This window comes from Hemitrygon akajei, chromosome 11, assembly GCF_048418815.1.
Source record: "Hemitrygon akajei chromosome 11, sHemAka1.3, whole genome shotgun sequence".
Taxonomy (NCBI): Eukaryota; Metazoa; Chordata; class Chondrichthyes; order Myliobatiformes; family Dasyatidae; genus Hemitrygon; species Hemitrygon akajei.
The window spans coordinates 120,159,483-120,175,503 of NC_133134.1; the positions used below are offsets into that span (position 1 = coordinate 120,159,483).

The 16,021-nt window shown below is 38.2% G+C and overlaps 1 protein-coding gene across 1 annotated transcript in view; it reads right to left on the bottom strand.

Annotated features, from left to right (window-relative positions):
* LOC140735970 (uncharacterized) overlaps window positions 1–16,021 on the bottom strand; it is a 68,309-nt gene that overhangs the window by 26,043 nt on the left and 26,245 nt on the right. The gene's annotated exons all lie outside the window — the stretch shown is intronic.

Here is a 16,021-nt window from a genome sequence, read left to right on the forward strand (position 1 = left end):
AATAAACATTATGGACAAAAGCAGGTTATACATTAATTTTCAATATTACTTTTATAATTCAGTCTGTGACCAGTACAATCAACACTTGGTATGGCCCATTCTAAAACAAAATGGTCTAGACATTCAGTGGCGCAGCACAATTTTATTTAGTACACAAATCGAAATAGTAATTTCCAGTGAGGAGTTCTGTTAGTTATTTCCAAGGCAAATTGTGCCTTTAGTAACCTAGTGAACCTCTTCCATTTGCACATTATACTTGTGCTACTGATATATTTTCTGTGTCAGATGGCAACAGATATGGTTCATTCAGACAAGGTAATGCTAACACCACACAACTTCAGGGACTTGGTTTCAGTCCTGACCTGCAGACTGCCTGGATGGACTTGCATTCTTCCCATGATTACGCACAGTTCCTCCACGTGTGTCATTTTTAACCTACATCTCAAAAATATGTAGATGTTGTTAGGTGAATTTGTGACTGTGATTTGTCGGAAGATTGGAGAACCACGGTTGATAATTTATTGAGGCAGCAAGGTGCAGCTAAATAAGAGGGTGAAAGGGATTGTTCTGAGAGCCAGCAAAGACTTTATGGACTGAATGGCCTCCTTTGCTCTAATAAGGAAAATCCAGTTCTTTAATAATCTTTAAAATTACATAATTAAAATTCTAATTCCTGAATTACAGAAATATTATGCATTCACTAGGAATTTCTTTACAAGCAACATTATCAAAAATTTCACACAAAATTATCAAACATATTTCAAAATAGTTTACTACTAGCAATATGATGATTGAAATTCAAAACATTTTCAGTATTGCACTTAGCAAGTCATAGTGTTAAATCGCATTGAATTGAATCACAGAAATTATTTTGAGTTTGCTTCAAAACTCTGAACACCAACAATCCATTAACATTAAGGATTATTCACTTATGGATTTGCAGAACAGTGATAAATGTAAAACAGTTCCCATTTTTAGTGATTTCCATGTATGGTCTTGTCATAAGAAATTAAACTGGTTTTGCACATTCACAAAAGGGGTGTGAAGTGACATGGTGAAATGTTCTAAAATTTTAGACAAGGCGATGCCTTATAAAGCAACACACGCAAAATGCTGGAGAAACTCAGCAGGCCAGGCAGCAGCTATGGAAAAGAGTAAACAGTCGACGCTTCGAGCTGAGACCCTTTTGCAGACTACAAAAAAAATGCAATCTTTCTGCCTCCTTTCATACTGTGGTCTTGCAAGAAAGCAGTGTCATGATGCAAGTAACTTTTTGTTCTGATTAAGGGCTTTATTTCATGCTCAAGTAAATTCATGCCTACAAACCGTAAACATTTGCTTACTCTGTAGAGATTACTCCCGACACTTTAACTTTATCCTGTTAAATATACTTTGCTTCCTTTAATACTGATTAAGGCTGGAATTAAACAGTTATTAACTTCAACTAAATTTCCTTTATAATTGCTCTCCTCAGGGGTGCAGATATCACTAGTCATGCCAGCATTTATTTCTCATTCCTAATTGCCACTAAACCACAGATAGTTACAAGTCAGCTCTGCTGGTGTATTGGGAGTCACACATAGTTTAGATTAAGGATGGCAGATTCCCTGATTTTTACAAACTGGTATAGTAATTCTAAGATTTATCTCAGATTTTTTAACAAGTTGATTTTAAATTCTACAATTATCCTGGTGGAACATATTCTTGTGGGGCTGAATCATGATCCAGAAATCCTGCTGCTAATCCAGTCATTCATTTGTGCTACACTATCTTCTAAACTAGAAATGAATGATTACCTAATTCACCAACTTGCAGCATTTTTGTAAGCTGGTTGCATTACTCCACGTACTGACAACTATATTCCAAGGAAAATTAAAACTAAAAAAAAAATCTACAAACTAAACAAGTAAAGACAAAAAACGTAAAATCAAAGAGTAACATCAGGGATTTTCTCAATCAGAATTCCAAATCATCTCAATATGCTGAGAAACAATCATTTCACATTAATTGTGTTAAATAAGTACAAGTAGTTGTTGCTGGTGTGGTGGGTGTTCCTAATTTTTAATCACAAATCATTAGAGCATTACATGCTTCCACTAGAAAGGAGAGATTTAAATTATTCAAGATATTATCAGATTTACTGTGTCATTCTTCTTACAGACTCAACTTTCACCTATTTACCACATGCTGGGTATATCAATCGTTACACAGTTCTATAGTTCCTTCGTAAGTGAAAGGAAAATAAGTATAATACCCTTAACATTGTTATTTAAGTACAAACTAAATGTTTCTTTATCATATAGCTTTATTTCTGAATTACCAGCAAGAGCAATTTTATAAAAGAAACATAGTATATGATTTAAGTTCCAGTAAAATGCCATAGGATGGGTATCAATGCTGGGTTTCTACATTATCTAGTAGTTCAAGTTCAAATTTAATTTTCATTCAACCATACATAAATGCCTATGAATACAGCCAAATGAAACAGTATTACTACAGGGCCAAGGTGCAAATCACAGTAACAAAAGTTATACACAGCACATAAGCCGTATAAGATAGCAGTAAATCACACAAAAAATATAGTCCATGTCCCCAAGTCCACGAATGCTTCAGCGGTCTGCAATCAACCAAAATATAGCTTGTCTTCTGCTGAGCAAATACTGGGGAGTAGCTCCAACTCCAAAGCACCCCTGGGCAGTTCCAAACAGGCAACACCATGGCTTGAAACCTGCTCCTTGCTGCGACTCAGGCCACGCAGCTAGCCCACCTTCTGCCAATAAAACAGTGAATCGGACTTGCAGCATTCCACACTAACAATGTCCAACAGGGCCTTGTGATCAGAAGAAAAGCAACCAAGGCAATCACTCGCTGTTAGACTGCACACCTCCTTCACACACTGATGCCTTTATGAATGAGGCAGCAGCATGATCCACACCATCCAGCTCCTACAGTTTCTCTACCAACGGGCAACTCACTGATAGTGTAGACCTGCAGAACTTCAAGTTCCTAATGTCTAGCAGAGTGTGTGATTGTAAAATACACATTTATAAAAGACATTAACACCTTTGGTTGACCCTGTAGAAGCCGCTGCATCTGAGTATGCTGCCATCTTCCTAGAGCAATATAATTGACACACTATGGAGGTAACTTCCACCTATTCGAGATGATTATTTTAGAAAACTCTTTTGATAACTTAGGAATTAATTTTTCGTGTACAATATTGAATGCAACATTCAGAACCTTACTTGACGTTCACGGAGCATCAGAAAATGACACTGAAGCACCACTTCACAATATAGTGGGAAACCATAGTAATATCAAACCTGTATTTCTAGCCTTTGCTCATTAATGAGATACAATATGATACCTTATGTTATATGTTCCTTGTTCATCATGAAACCTAAATAACTCCATCCTGCGTTATCCATCAAGCAGAGAATAACACAACACACAACACAGGTGAAGATAAAACACCATGAGAGCAAACATAAAAAATACTCTAAAAACAAAAAATAAAATTAAAAAAATAAAAGCTGAGTCAAAGTTATAGATTCTTAGAGCAATACAGCACAGGTATTGGCCTTTTGGCCCAACAGGTCCATGCTGACTACAGAATCCACCCAGTTTGTTCAAGCTTCCTATGTTTAGCCCACTTCCCTTTAAGCCCCACCCCTCTATGTACCCATTTAAGTGCTGCTTAAAAGGCATTATTGTACCTGCCTCTACTACTTCCTCTGGCAGTTTATTCCATATGCACAATGCCCTCTGCATGAAAATGTGACCCCACCCCCCCCGGGATTTGTTTTAAATCTTTCCCTTCTCACCTTAAACCAAAGCCCCTTACCCTGCAGAAAAGACTATTTATTACTAACAGAATCAAACGCAGGTTCAATATGACGAGCATATATTGTGAAATATATTGTTTTGTGGCAGAAGTACATTGCACTACATAATAAAAAAAACTATAATTTACAATAAATAAATAAACACACATAAATTAGTGCAAAAAGAGAGGATAAATATAACAAGGTAGTGTGCATGGGTTCACTGTTTATTCAGAAATCTGATGGCAGAAGGGAAAGAAGCTGTTCCTGAAACTCTTGAGCATGTCTCTTCAGGCTCCTTTACCTCCTCCTTGATGGTAGCAATGAGAAAATGGCATGTCCTGGATGACAAATGATATCCATCTTATCTATGGTTATCATAAATTTAAACATTCCATAAGATTGCTTCTCATTCTTCTACATTCCAAAGAATAAAATCCTAACCTGGCCAACCTCTCTCTACAATTCAGGCCCTCTAACCCTGGCAATATCCCAGCAAATCTTTCTCTTTCCAGTTTAGCAACATCTTTCCTATTACAGGATGACCAAAACTCAGTACTCCATGTGTGGTCTAACAAATGACTTGTACAACTGCAACATAATGTCTTATCTTCAACACTCAATAGCCTGCCTGAAGGCCAATTGCTTGTTCTCACCACCCTATTTACCTGTGACACTGCTTTCAACAAACTATGTGCCTGCATTCCCTGTTTCATTTTACTTGCTAGAAATCTGCCATTCACAGTATACATTTGATATTGGTTTGACTTTCCAAAATCTGCAGTAAAATCCATCTGCCACTCCCCTAACTGATCAAAGTCCCAGTGTAACCTTCTTCATTGTCAATAACACTTAATAACTTCATGACATCCACAAACCTACTGATCAAGCTTTGGGCATTTGCATCCAAATCATTTATATAAACAACAAATAACAAGGGTCCAACACTGACCGCTGCAGCATACCAGTAGTCACCGGCCTCCATTCCAAGAAACAACCTACAAACACCTCTCTCTGCTTCCTTCCTCTGAGCCAAATTTTGAATCCAATTAACTAGCTCTCTCTGGATTCCATTGGTGCAAACCTACAAAGTAGTCTACTATGCATGATCTTAAAGGCCTTGCTAAAGTCCAAATCGACAACATCCATTGCTCTATCCACATCTAATTTTTGTAATCTCTTCAAAAAACTCTACAAGGTTCATTAAGCACAACTTTCCACACAAAGCCTTGCTAACACCGCTTAATCTGACCCTGTATATCCAAATGTTGGTAAATCCTGCTCTCAGAATTTCCTCCAGTAAATCGAAAGCAGCGAGTTGGCTACTGGCTGTGTGTCTAGGAACCCGAGTTCTTTGGGCACAGAGCTCAGAGAAAGCAACGCAACAAAATGGTTTAAATCAGCGAGTTGTTTTGTTATGTCTCCCCTCTCGCTGAGAAATGGAGACACTTATTTTACCCTTATTAGGGAGAGCCTGTGGTATGTTGAATACCGGATGAACGAGTAGTCTTTGGGGTACTGCAAGTCTGTGTCTTTATCAATGCTTTGCTGCACGCTTGAGTGCTCAGTGGGGTCTGCCGATGCTTTTTTGCTGGTGAGGGAGGGGAGGAGACATTGCTTTGTTGCTGCTTATGTGTGGGAGGGAGGAGCTGGGGGGGAGCTTTGGGGTTCTAACATCTGTCACTCATTCCTTGGGGCACTCCTCTGTTTTCGTGGATGTTTGCGAAGAAAAAGAATTTCAGGATGTATATTGTATACATTTCTCAGACATTAAATGAACCTATTGAAACATCTCCACTTGTTTTTCTTATCTCTTAAGCAACCATGATTTTTTTCCTCAGTAAACACAGAGGAGAAGTAGTTATTTAAAAATTGCATCCATTTCCTGTGGTTCCTGATTTCCGAAACCCAATGTATGTTTCCTTCTTTTTCTTGGCCAGACCCTCAATGTCTCTTATCAGCCCTACTCACCCTATCTCAATTCCTAAATGAAGGTCCTGTATTGCACCTTCTTGAGCAGGGAGCTCTATATATTACCTTGGGAAACTTTCCTGAAAACATTTTACGAATTCCACCCATAATTCTAGTACTTTCTAGATTAGTAACCTTGCTCTTGCTGACTGCTACTTTATCTCATGACTTGCTCCTGCTCAGAGTCTTCCCCCCACCCCCCCATCAATAATGTTTAAACCATTCTGTGTAACACCAGCAAATATCCTTGCAGGGACATTGGCCCTTTTCTGATTCAAGTGCAACCCAACTCCTCTTGTACAGATCACCTCTACCCCAGAAGAGATCCCAATGATCTCTGGTGCCCTCTGCACCAGCTCATGTCAAATCGATCTAGCCTATACTAATTCTGACCATACTAGCACCTGGCACCAGGAGTAATCTGGAGATTACTACCCTTAAGGACCTGCTTTTTAACTTCCTAGCTAACCCCCATACTCATCCCTAGTTCTACCTATGTTGTTTGTTTTAACATGTACAAGTTCTAGCTGTTCACCCTCTCATCTTCAAAAAAAGATCTTAATACTTAGCAGTGAACCCTTTAATCAGAAACACAGATTACAGATACACTGAATTTAGAAAAGAACAAAATCAAGAAGAAACATGAGAGCAGGCAGTGATTTAACTGTCTTTTGGTAAGTTACTGGTTACATGGCTGACAGATGAAAGGGGAGAGCAAATAAGGAGCTGATCAAGTCAGAGGATGTGTGAGGTGCTGAGATGGTGGGGAAAGCAGGCCACAATGTCAACATGAATAGCTGGCAGACAGATTCAGGAATCTTTAACTATAACCATGCAATTTTACTTTACCCTGGTGGAGGATATAGATGCCCTGGCTGTCCAAATGGAAGTCTGCCACTTTGCAGTGCTGAATGCAACCTTTATACTCAAGATTGACCTCCTCTTAGTTCCCCTTTTGTACTGTTATCTAAAAATACGATATTCGGCTCCTTTTTTTTCTCCAAAAATATCAACTCCAACCCATTCTCAAATATTTTGCCTATCCTCACGCTATCTCACTGTTGCCACAAATTTATACAACTTACACTCCTAGATGTAGCAATGTTTAATTCAATTAATGCCTTTGGTACTAGCAATAAATTCTCACCAGCACTATTCCTATCCCCCTCCCTGTTTATGTCCAGCTGCAACAAGCTTCAGACTCCATATCCTCTCCACCACAAAGCTGACCCACTTCTACTTCCTTAACACTCTCAGACGCCAGTCTCAGAACTGGCGGGGCACAGATATCTCCAAGCGTTACAAGGCTGGAACTAATCAGTGATTGGCAGAAGTGAGGAATTGTGCATCAGTGTTAAATTTAGACACTGCTTAACCAGTGGCAGTGATAGTGAACAAGGGTCACAGGTGAACAATCAGGCATTTGGCTGGTGCAATGAAGTGAACAGGATTTGGAGATGAGAATAATAAAATTACCATTGAATTAAGAGGAAAGAATGGGTGTATACATCCAAACAGACTAGATCCATGTGTTAACCCCCTCCATTCCTGTACTGATACATTATCTGGATTCACATATGGAAACAAGCAATCTGGGCACAACCTATGAGGAAAGGAGGCACTTGAAAAACTGAATCTCTATAAGGACTAATGACTTTACTTCAGAAGGGGTTATACATGGATTTTACACAGTATTTTCAGATTTTGAAAGATGTGGCAATATTATGTAGTAGTGGCACAGTGACAATACTGGTGGTATTAAACTTATGGTATACTTTGAGAATTAGGAAACTCATACTGACGAAGAACTACCATTGGTAACTAGAAATCACAATGACAAATTTAGATTTGCACTACATCGAGTCATAACTCAGCATTATCTTCTTTAAACAACCCGGGACCCGTACAAGTAACAAATGCAATTATAATTCAGGAAATTCAGAAGCTTTTTGCACTCTGCCCCCCCCCCCCCCACCCCACCACTGAATTTTACAAAGTACAGGGAATCAATGCTAATTACAAAATGACCAGATGGTAGAGATTGGAAGACTTTTATGGTGAGGAACAAATAATTAATATTTTATAAATAAAATTAGTTGCTTATTAGTCTTGCCGACAAGAGAGATAGCTAAGCTATTCTATGCAGTAGTATCTACAATAGTGTATAAAATGTAAAACAATCTGATTGCAATTAGCTTTGAAACTATGTTGTAATAAATGGCAATTTCCATGTCAGTTTTATCAGTCAGAATTGACTTTGCTTCAGTGTTGTAATTCTGACCCGCAGTCAAGCAGAACTTGGCTTTGTAAGAAATGGTGGTCAGATCTGAAATTATTCTGGGCTACATAAACAAACCTCTGCCAAAATGCTAAATCCTGAAGCAATTATCATTCCTTCTAATTCACTGCAATTTTATACAATTTCATTTAATGTTTGACTATTACTGATTTTATACCAAATTGAAGTCTTTTACATGATCAAGCATTTGAAATGCGTATCCACTGATCCTTACCAAAAAAAATATCATCGCTATACAATTTGTCAATTCAGACAGATTGCATTTAATCCTCTCAAGAACTTACTCCAATTTAAAACTTTTTCTACAACCTTCCCAAAGCATTTCTATTCTTCTGTGATGATAATGAACTTGATGCAATCTATAAAGAGTCACTTTTATTGAGCACTTCAGGAGTGACAATTTAAATCTATTTTGCAATAAAACAATCTGCGCTTTGGGCATTATTCACAACTCAGCAAGAAGGCACCTGCTTTCTATCAGGCAACAGCTGCATAAACAAATAGTTGGAAAATTAGAGGAACATGCACAATTAACAGAATGTTCCTTTGTATGCGACAGTGACTTCAACACCACCACACCTCTTTTACTGCTCATCTTTACACTCTAAAATCAGAATCAGGTTTAATACCACTGACTTACATCATATAGTTTATTGTTCCACGGCAGCAGTACAGTGCAGTACATTAAAAAAAACTATAAATTACAATAATAAATATATGGAGAAAAAAAGAAACTGAATAAGTAGTGCAAAAGAGAGGAAAAATAGGAAGGTAGTGTTCATAGATTGGTTTATTGTCCATTCAGAAATTTGAGGGCGGAGAGGAAGATCTTTAAATCATTTGGTATATAGTCCAAGCATGTACAATGTAAATGAAATATATGACATAGGATGTTTACAAAATATACATTTTGGAATGTTCTTAAATTATAGTTCAATTTACTATTTACTTATTTCTTAAACCTTTAATGACAATTCATACTTCTAGTAATTCAGATACAGTCTTTCCCCTTAACAGCATTTTCAGGGCAAGCTGAACTCCAAGTTATAAAATAGGATTGTATTAAATTTTAGCTCTGCCTATACTTCAGTATTCCCCCAGTCTGCTTAATTTTTGCAAAAGATTGGAGGGGACAGATTTATAACACAGCATTCAGAGTAATGCATTACAGTGCCAACAATTTGTGGTGAATTCCCGCCACTGTCTGCAAGGTGTTTGTACGTTCTCTCTGCGACTGCATGAGTTTCCTCCGGGTGCTCTGCTTTCCTCCCATATTCCAAAGACATACGGGTTAGGTTAATTGGACACATGGCAGTAATTGGGTGGCACGGGCTCATTGGGCTGGAAGGGCCTGTTACCATAGCTGTATCTCTAATTTATAATTTTTTTTTAAAAGTAGTACCTTGAACACAGTCAAATTCTTCCCCCTGAGCTTCTTCTACCTTTATTTCAATATTCATTGGATTTTCTGCATTACTTTCAGAAGCAACATATAACTTTTCACCTTGCTTTTCTTTAGCTGCTTCGCTGTAGCAAAGTCTGGGATTTCCCTGCAATTTAATCAATAAAAGTCATCTGCCTGTGCAAGCCAGACCTAGCTCCAATTTAATGTTCGTCTTCTGTTTGTGGGCTTTGCTCCAGCAGCAGTTCCTTAGTTGTACAATAAGCTAGTCAAAGATTAGCATGTGGCCAAAGCAACACGTGAAATTTAATACAAAGTCACATGCAACTTGGAGGGAAAAATTTTAAAAAAAGTGATATGGCAAAACTCCAAATAATAAATCAGCAGAATTTATGAGAGGTCACTAAGGTAACTGTAAATAAAATGGGTAACTTGGTGATTTTATTTTACTTGGGAAAGATACAGTACGTACTATCATCTTGTAGATATGTGGTTAAGAGCATGAAAATATTAAATTGCAACAGCAGTATACAGTCAAACATGGGTTAAAGGATATTTCTGATCAATATCAAATTTACCTCTAGAGGCCAATTTATAATTAAGAGATTCCTAGATTCAACAGAAGAATTGAAACACATTCACGTAACAGGATGATGGAATGGGGAAATCGCTTAATTCCTGGAAAGATTAAGTAACTGAAATAACACAAGTGAAATGTATTTGAGTTTTCTAATTATTTTTAACCTTGTGTAATTATTTATTTTTAAATATTAATCCTTAATGTTCCAAGATAGTAGAGGAAATCGTATCATAATGTGAGCTCGAGTTCTCCCAATTTTCACGACACTATTAGGTGCTACAGTCCCATTTCTGGAATTACCTTCCTAAAGTTCCCTATATCTTTTCTTCATATTTTCCTTAATAGTTGTACCTTTAACCATTCTATTGGTCATGAACCAAAATATCTCCAGTGGCTCAAAATTAGTGTTTGTCCTCCCACCCCACCTCAAGGTCTCTTCTGAAGCAACTTGCAGTGATAAAAACACTACATAAATACAAATTGTTGATGTCAACCTTGACTACAAACAAATATAAACATTGAGTAACCATAGTGTGTGCAGCCCTCAGCGGTTTAAAGCACACTCTCTGCTTCCGTTTTCTCACCACTGTTCCTTCCTTAATACCCACAAGAAAGCTGTTTATTAGAAATAGGGTCATACATAGCTGCACAAGTTCTGAACTGATATATTTTCATTTAGGGCTTTAAATTACAATGCAAATAAATTATTTAACACCTTGTTAAAATTGATGTACAAATTGTCCCTTATATTAAAAGCTTGCATGGCAATCTTTGTTTGATTTCAACTTCACTATTAAACAAAAGCCAAACACTGTCCAGCCAATAATTTGGCTTCAAGCTATGAAAGAAGGCCTTACCATACTTAGTCTGCTGGAAATATGGCACAGACAAGGGAGGCTTGCACTGCACAGTGAGGTTAATGGAACTTTGTATGTGAACAACAAACAAAAGTTATGGAATACAGGACTGAGGCTGTTATACTTAAATGCACAGAATATAAGGAATAACATAAATTAACTTGTAGCCCAGTTACAGATTGGCATGTATGATGTTGTGGGCATCACTAAATCATGGCTGAAAGATCTTAGTAGGGAACCTAATGTCCAAGGATACCCATTGTATCAAAAGAATAGACTGGTAGGCAGAAGTGGAGGCATGGCTCTGTTGATAAAAAAAATTAAATCAAATCATTGAAAAGAGGTGACATAGGGTCATGTGTTGAATTGTTGCAAATAATGCTAAGGAACCGTAAGGGTAAAAATACTCTGATGGGACCCTGATGATACAGATGATATCCAGATGGTATGTTGCCTCCCAGGTGCCAGGGTCAAGGATGTCTCGGATCCAATCCATGGTACTCTAAAGGGGAGAGTGTGCACCCAGAAGTCTTGGTACATATTGGCACCAGTGAAATAGGTAGAAAAGGTGAGGAGGTCCTGAAAAGAGATTTTAGTGAGCTAGGTAGAAAGCTGAATAACAGGGCCTCCAGGGTAGTGGTCTCTGGATTTTTACCCGAGTCATGCACCAGTTAGAGTAAGAATAGGATGAATTGGCAGGTAAATGTGTGGCTGAGGAACCGGTGCAGCGGGCAGGGGTTCAGATTTATGGATCACTGGGATCTCTCTGGGGAAGGTATGACCTATTCAATAGGAATAGGTTACATCTGAAACCAAGGGGGACCAATATCCTTGCAGGTAGGCTTGCTAGATTTGTTCAGGTTTAAACTAACTTGCAGGGGGATGGGAACTGGAGTAATAGTGCTGATGATGAGGTAGTTGGTTAACAAACAGAGGCAATGTGTAGTGAGACTGCTAGCAGGGTGAGGTTAAACGATAGAGCAAAATTGTAGTCAATAGGATGACAGGTGACGTAAAAGGTAGACAAAATCAGAAAGGGTAAATACAGGACAGAAGGTGTTATTTGAATGCGTGCAGTATATGGAACAAGGTAGATGAGCTTGTAGATCAATTACAGGTTGACATACAAGATGTTGTGTGCATCACTGAATCATTGCTGAAAAAAGATTATAGCTGGGAGCTTAATGTCGAAGGATACATATTGTATCAAAAGGACAGGCAGCTAAGTAGAGTGGGTGGTATGGCTCTGCTGTGAAAAATGAAATGAAGTCATTAGAAAGAGGTGACATGGGGTCAGAAGGTGTTTAATCATTGTGGGAAGAGCTAAGGAACTGTAAAGGTTAAAAGAACCTGATGTGAGTTGTAATACAGATATGGTCTACAAATTACAACGGGAGATAGGAAATGCATGCCAGAAGGGCAATGTTACAATAGTCATGGGGGATTTCAATAGACAGGTAGATTACAGGGGTTAACGAGTTGTCTTTGGGGTACTGCAAGTTTGTGTCTTTGCTGTTGCTTTGCTGCATACTCGAGAGCTTGGTGGTGGGTGCCGATGCTTTTTTTTTGCTGGTGGGGGGCGGGGAATCGTTGCTTGCTGCTGCATATGCGTGGAAGGGAGGGGAGCTGGGGAGGACTTTGGGATTCTAACATTTAACTGTCATTCGTTCTTTGGGGCACTCCTCTGTTTTTGTTGGTGATTATGACGAAAAAGCATTTCAGGATGTATATTGTATACATTTCTCTGACATTAAATGTACCTTTGAAACCTTTGATGGGGAAAAAAAAATCAGGTTTAAGCTGGATCCTAAGAGGGGTAATTTCTAGAATGCCAACAAGATGGCTTTTTAGAGCAGCTCGTGGTCGAGCCCACGAGGGGATCAGCTATTCTGGATTTGGTGTTGTGGAATGAACTGGAATTGTTTAGAGACCTTTAGGTACAGGAACCCTTCAGGGAAAGTGATCATAATATTGTAGAATTCACCCTGAATTTTCAGAAGGAGAAGCAAAAGTCAGATGTATCAGTATTACAATGGAGTTAAGGGGATTACAGAGGCATGGGAGAAGAGCTGGCCAAAACTGAAGGTGCAGAATATATACATCCAAAAGACAAAGAAGTATTCTAGAGGCAAGATGACACAACTGTGGGTAACAAGAGAAGTCAAAGCCATCATAAAAGCCAAAGAGAGGGCAAGTAATAGTGGCGTGTTAGAGAATTGGTAAGCTTTTAAAAACCAACAGAAGGCAATTTCAAAAAAAGTCATTAAGAAAAAGGTGTAATACCAAGGTAAGCTAGCCAATAATATGAAAGAGGTTTTAACAAATTTTTTTTCAAATACATTAAGTATAAAAGAGAGATGAGAGTGGCTATCGGACCACTGGAAAATGATGCTGGGGAGGTAGTAATGAAGGATGAGGAAATGGCAGATGAAGGGAAATAACTATTTTGCATCGGTCTTCACTGTGGAAGACAGAAGCAGTATGCCAGAAGTTCCATGCATCGGGGTCATGAAATGCGTGAAGTTGCCATTACAAGGGGGAAGGTTCTTGAGAAACTGATAGGTCTGAGGATAGATAAGTCACCTGGACCAGATGGTATACACCTCAGGGTTCTAAAATAATAGATTTCGGACTCATTAGTAATGATCTTTCAAGAATCAATTGATTATGGCATGGTTCCAGAGGTCTGGAAAATTGCAAATGCCACTCCACATTTCAAGAAAGGGGAGAGGCAGAAGGGAATTTATAGGCCAGTTAGTCTGACTTCAGTGGTTAGGAAGATGTTGATTGTTAAGGACATGGTTTCAGGGTACTTGGAGGCACATGATATTAAAAAAAATGCTTTTGTCAGCATAGTTTCCTCAAGGGAAAATCTTGCCTAACAAATCTGTTGGAATTCTGTGAAGAAGTAACAAGCAGGACAGACAAAGGAGAATTAGTGGCTATTGTATACTTGGAGGCCTTTGACAAGGTGTCACCCATGAGGCTGCTTAACAGATTAAAAGCCCAATGGTATTACAGGAAAGATACTAACATGGATAAAGCAGTGGGTGATTGGTGGGAGGCAATCAATGGGAATAAAGCGAGACTTTTCTGGTTGGCTACCGGTGACTAGTGATGTTCCACAGGGGTCTGTGTTGGGACCAATTCTTTTTACGTTGTATGATGGAATTGATGGCTTTGTTGCAAAGTTTGCTGACGATATGAAGATAGCAGGAGAGGCAGGTAATTTTGAGGAAGTAGATAAACTGCAGAAGGACTTAGACAGATTACAAAAGGGCAAAGAAGTGGCAGATGAAATAGTGTCCAAAGTGTAATGTCATGCACTTTGGTAGAGGAAATGAAAGGGTAGACCATTTTCAAAATGGAGAGAATATTCAAAAATCTGAGTGCAACGGGACTTGGAGTCCTTGTACAAGATTCCCTTAAGGTTAATTTGCAGGTTGAATCTGTGGCAAATGCAATGTTAGCATTCATTTCAAGAGGATTAGAATATAAAAGCAAGAATGTAATATTGAGGCTTTATAAAGCACTCCTGAGGTCTCACTTGGAGTATTGTGAGTAGTTTTAGGCCCCTTATCTGAGAAACAATCTGTTGACATTGGAGAAAGTTCAAAAGAGGTTCATGAAATTGATTCCTGGACTGAAAGACGTCATATGATGAGCATTTGATGGCTCAGGGCCTGTACTCGCTAGAATTCAGAAGAATGAGGGGTGACTTCACTGAACCTGTTGAATGTCGAAAGGCCTTGATAGATTGGATGTGCAGAGGATGTTTCTTATGGTGGGGGAGTCTAAGACCAGAGGACACAGCCTCAAAAAGAGGGGTGTCCTTTTAAAACGGAGATTAAGAGGAATTTATTTAGCCAGATTGGTATATCTGTGAAATTTGTTGCCACAGGCAGCTGTGGAGGCCAAGTCATTAGGTATATTTAAGGCAGAGGTTAATAGATTCTTGATTAGTCAGGGCATGAAGGGATATGGGGCTGAGAGGGAAAATGTATTAGCCATGATGGAAAGGCAGATCAGACTCGATGGGCCAAATGACCGAATTCTGCTCCTATTTCTTATGGTCTTAAGCAAGGGATGAGCTCTGAGCCATCATACCATCTTATTGAGACTGTGTTGAAATAATTTAAATTGTATGAAAAGTTTATACTTAAATATGGCCAGTATATTATTTGAAAAAGGGTTTGTACCCATTTTCAATGAAAAGACAGCATTTAACACTGTAGTTTATAACCCTATTTAACACTGCTGAATAGCATGGAGATTTATCCTCATCACACATGGAACTAGATGGAGGTATTAGAAGTACCAAATTAACATTAGTACAGTTAAATTATGGATGGAAAATAAACAAGGCACAACAGTGATATTGCAGTGAGTTCCTTTGATGCTTTGTCAATGTTTGGGAATGCTATCAAGGATTTTAGTATGCCATTTCCAAATGGCAGTGTGGCAAAAACCGAACAACTGAGAATTCCAATGTATTATGTTATTTTTACTCTCAGTCCAGTATTTTCATGTCATGGACAGCTCCACTCAATTCAAACAAAATGAAGAAACACTAGACAAAGAGAACAACTATATGGATGCAAGTTTCTATTTGCAAGAGTATGTTTTAAAATGATTATATATAAATGGATACTACAACAAGAGAAACGCTGCAAGCAGAAAAGAAAATTTATTAAGGTTTTTAAATATACATTCAAAAGAAAGGGAGGACATGGGTATGTGTACAGTATGTACCTACAGAGAATGTAGCTAGATTTTTCAAGGGCTACACACAGAGTAGCTAATATTCTTTAAATAGGGGTGTATTAATTTACATTGTCTTTACATTGCATATATATATATATATATAGAAACTTTAAATATACATTATTTTCCATTCCCAGAAGTTACATCTTTTGTTTGTTTTGTTGAAAATGCATAGAAACTGCTTCAAATAACAGAGTATGAAGTCCAGATTTGCTCATGCAGAATGGTATCTTAGGCAAAATGACCAAAGATGTCTGGATGCTTGAGCTGATTCTCAGTTAGAACACTGAGATTGCTAAGATAGCAAGAAAGATGGTAAAAAAA